The following is a 4,705-nucleotide window of genomic DNA, read 5'->3' as shown; positions in this document are numbered from 1 at the left end:
TCCAATATGACTGATGTCCTTATAAAAATTGAAATTTGGACCCAGAGACATATAAATAGATAGAGAATACCGTGTGGACGTGAAGGCAGAAATCAAGATGATGTGTTATAAGCCAGTTTTATAGCAAACCACCAGAAGTCAGGAGAGAAGCACTGAACAGATTCAGTTTCATCGCCAACAGAAGAAACCAACACGTCTGAGACCTTAATCCTAGACTTCCAAGCTCCAGAACTATAACGCAATACATTTCTGTCAGTTAAGCTACTCAGTTTGTGGCACTTTATTATGGCAGCCTAAAAAACTAATACAGCAATAAATACATTTTATCCTTAATTTTAAATCTTCATCTATAAATAATTATACTCCACATGAGTCAGTGGATTTTTTTTTTTTTTAACTAGGCTTCACGCCCAGCATAGAGTCCAATGTGGGGCTGAACTTGTGATCCTTAGATGAAGACCTGAGCTGAGATTAAGAGTTGGGCAGTTAACTAACTGAGCCATTCAAGATCACCAGCCAGTGGATTTTAAACATAGTTTTTATTAGTTTATCTAATTAATTGCTAAATGTAATTTAATTCAATTATTTATCGAATTAAATTGTTTTCTATTTAGGCAGTGATCCTACTGTGTCCCACATAACTTAGGGGTGGCCTTGTATGCATGTAAGGATAGATCAATACATTATTGAAAAAAATGATAAAGAAACCAGAAATAGCTTCAAGCAGAATTAATTTTCAGCAGAGAAAGTAATGCAATTCAGGGACAGAAAAATGTCTTTATGGCACTAAACTAATTGTCTGTATAAAAGAAAAGTGAACTTTAACTCCTACCTCAAAAAAATCTTTATTGAATTACAATATAAACCTAGATTTGAAAGCTAGAACTATAAATATTCTAAAAGAAAAAATAGAATAATATTGTCATGAACTTTAGGAAAGCAAAGATTTCTTAGCCTGCAAAAAGCACTAGCTATGAAAGAAAAAAAAAACAGTTGAACTTCATCAAAATTTTAAAAAATCAATTTCAAAGGGTGGCATTATAAATTTGAAAAGGCAAACATGGGGTGCCTGGGGGGATTGGTCAGTTGAGCATCTGACTTCGGGGTCATGATCTCACAGTTTGTAAGTTTAAGCCCCGTGTGGGGCTCTGTTCTGACAGCTCAGAGCCTAGAACCTGTTTCAGATTCTGTGTCTCCCTCACGCTCTCTCTGTTTCTGTCTTTCTCTCAAAAATAAATAACATTAAAGAAAAAAGAAAAGGCAAGTCACAGATGGAGAAAATATTCACAATGCCTATAACTGAAAAATAAAGTTCCATAATCAATTAATGAAAAAACAAGCAGCTTATTAAAATTTTAAGCAAATGATTTATTAAACTGATAAGAACAGATACTACACTTGATCTTAGCCAAAAGGCCGAGAAGCGATTTAAGCAAATGATTTAAACAGGCACTTCACAAAAGACAGTAGATGAATACACACATGGAAAGTGCTCAGCATTATTATTCATAGGAAATAAAATATCAAATCACAAGGAGCTACCAATATAAACTTATTAGCATAACAAAAATTAAATACATTGACAACACTAAGTATTGGCAAAAATGTGGGTCAATTGACACACTCAGGTTCTAAGTACAGCCACATCAGGAAACTTTTTGGCAATTTCTAGTAAAGGTGAGCATCTCTTTAAAAAAAATTTTTTTAATGTTTATTTTTGAGAAACAGAGAGAGACAGAGCATGAGTGGGAAAGGGATAGAGAGAGACACACAGAATCCAAAGCACACAGAATCTGAGCTGTCAGCACAGAGCCTGATGCGGGGCTTGAACGCACGAACTGTGAGATCATGGCCTGAGCTGAAATTAAATGCTCAACCGTCTGAGTCACCCAGGTGCCCCCAAGGTAAGTATCTTTTTGACCAAGCAATTCCGCTTATAGTTCATACCCCAAATAAGTGTTTTATATATGTACCCAAAGTGTCAAAGAATGTTTATAGTAGCTGTATGTATAAACAGCTAAGATGTGAAAACAACTCAAATCTGTCAATTGGAGATTAAACAAATTTGCTACATTTATCCAATTGAATACTACTGAGCAAAGAAGGAAAAAAGAATAAAGAACTGGAAAAAAAAAAGCATATATAGAAACAATATTGTGAAATTTCAAAGTACCAAGGATAAGAAAAGTAGAACCTAATGCTTTAGAGTAAAGACCTGTAAAGAAAGACCAGAAAGTTTAATTTTGGTTTATACAAACCTAGCTATGAATACGGGAGATTTGCTTGATAGTTTCTATATGCCAATTTGTATTCTAACAGTTTAAAAACCACAGATTTACTGATTCTGTACAACAGCTCAATGAAATAGGTATCAACATGTTACAGGTAGAGAAACTAAGGCAGCAAGGCGTTAAGTTTTACAGTGTAGACATACAGAACCAGAATTTTTATCTGTAGTCTTATTCATTATATTAAACTAAACCTTGAAAATGTTCAGAGAAATTATTATAGCCTAACAATTCTATATACAGCCAAATCCATCAATAAAGTGTAAGAGCAAAAACAGTTTTTTTGACAGGCAGGAACACAGAATATTTATCATTTTCTGCCTCCTTTTTTTTTTTCTTAATAAAACCAGAAGGTGTACTTCAGCAAAATAAAATGGATATCCAATCGCCAACCAAGTATGAGTGGAAATTATTCATTCAAGGATATCATGTAAAGTAATCCCAGGAAAGCAGCATTTTGATATACTTTAAAAAATGCAGAATATAGGAGCGCCTTGGTGGTTCAGTAGGTTGAGTGTCTGGTTTTGGTTCAGGTTATGATATCACAGTTTTCTGAGTTCAAGCCCCACATCGGGCTCTGTGCTGGCAGCGAAGAGCATGGTTGGGATTCTCTCCCTCTGTCCCTCCCCCACTCATGCTGTCTCTCTCTCCAAATAAATAAATAACCTTAAGAAAATGCAGAATGTTTTAAAGCCTTGCACAAAATAAATCCTCAGAGAAGAAGGGGTGTCAGAAATTCAGAAATCATGCTCCATCTCAGACCTAATGAATCAGAATTTTTATTTTAATAAGATCTTGAGAATATTTGTATGGTCATTTGATTTTGCAAGCGTTTAGTTATCATTATGAATAAATAGCAGTAAGGCATTAGGGAGATGATGAAGAAAGCTTGTCTTTATCCTGTAGGCAAGGAAAATAGAAAGCAATTTGAATTTCAGAAAACAGAAAGTTGTCCAAGAAAACCATGGTCCAATGTAAATTAAATAGAAATTTGACATAATTATGGACAATAGAATCAGTAGAAAAGGAAAGAATTGATTTTATATTAGTAACACCATGTATTCTAGATTCTGTGTTGAATAATGTGTATTTAATCAAATAAAAATCAAATAAAAAAATTTCAGTCAAACTTTATTTCCTTTAAGGCTCAAACAACTGAAACACAAATATGCAATATTTAATCATAGCTTTAACACTTTACATAAATTTATATATCTTATCCAGGCAAATATTACAGTGTAGGTGACTAAATTTGGGAATGGAGAAGGGAAAGAAGGAGGAGGTGTGAGGGTATTTCTTGCCTGCAGCTTATATGGCAGTAAATAGGATCTAAAGTTAATGGAGAGAAAAAAGAATGTTTATACCTATTGAAAAATATTACAAATATTTAAATAGTTAAAATTTAAGTAATTAAATATTAACAATAATTTTAAAAATAATTAAAAGAGAATGGTAAACATATTACTGATCTGCTTCAGTCTAGTGATGAGCCTCTTAGGGAAAGCCTAGTCCTCACACCTAGAATCATGCTGCTCATCTGATTATATTATTTGTAAGCCCCAAGGGTCTCTTGGCAGCAGGGCTGGGTTACATGCTGGGCTCCTTATAGAGGCACCCACATGCATAGGTGGCTGGTCGGTGAGTGGGAAAGGCAGCTCTGCCTCTGTTGGGAGCCAGGTAAGATGGCAGGAGCAGAAAGAGCAGACCAAGGAGAGGGACTGTGAGAGCCAATGTGGAGGGTGAGGTTGGATGAACCAGTGGGAGGCATGGAGCAGGGTAGGTACTGAGAAACACAGGACTGCAAATCAGAAGTAGAAGAGTACAGATAATGGGAAGAGGTGTTCAGAGCGGCAGGCACAAGCTGAATGTTGTGGGAATTAAGTGAGATATTAGCCAGAAGTTTGCAAACGAATATTTATTCCAAGGAGAAAAACACTGAGTTCAGTTATGTCAAGGAAGTGGAGTGAATTGTTGTAATTCTGTGTGGTCCAAATTTGACACGTATTGTATACTTTATTGCTTCACTCAGCTTTTAAATTTGACTGATTTCCATATCCTCATTTGCTAGAAAATAAGTTTTTTGAGTTCTTTCACTTGGCATCAGCTCCACCTTTTTATAGGATCCTGGTAGTCTGAGCTTTCTAACAAGTGTCTTCACACAAGCCATTTATATTTAGAAAGAAGTAATTCAGGGACATCTGGGACGGTTAAGCGTCCGACTTCGGCTCAGGTCATGATCTTGCAGTTTATGAGTTAGAGCCCTACACTGGGCTCTGCACTGATAGCTCAGAGCCTGGAACCTGCTTAGATTCTGTGTCTCCCTCTCTCTTTGCCCCTCCCCCACTTGTGCTCTGTCTCTCCCTCTCTCTCAAAAATAAATAAACATTAAAAATTAAAAAAAAAAAAAAGAAAGAAGT

The 4,705-nt window shown here is 35.5% G+C and overlaps 1 pseudogene; it reads right to left on the bottom strand.

Annotated features, from left to right (window-relative positions):
• Positions 1 to 1,307: 1,307 nt before the first annotated feature.
• On the bottom strand, positions 1,308 to 1,428 carry LOC121039574 (uncharacterized; annotated as a pseudogene).
• Positions 1,429 to 4,705: the final 3,277 nt, after the last annotated feature.

Source organism: Herpailurus yagouaroundi, unplaced genomic scaffold (genome assembly GCF_014898765.1).
Source record: "Herpailurus yagouaroundi ecotype Mexico unplaced genomic scaffold, PumYag 180, whole genome shotgun sequence".
In the NCBI taxonomy this organism is placed as follows: Eukaryota; Metazoa; Chordata; class Mammalia; order Carnivora; family Felidae; genus Herpailurus; species Herpailurus yagouaroundi.
This window is presented reverse-complemented; position numbering and strand designations above follow the sequence as displayed.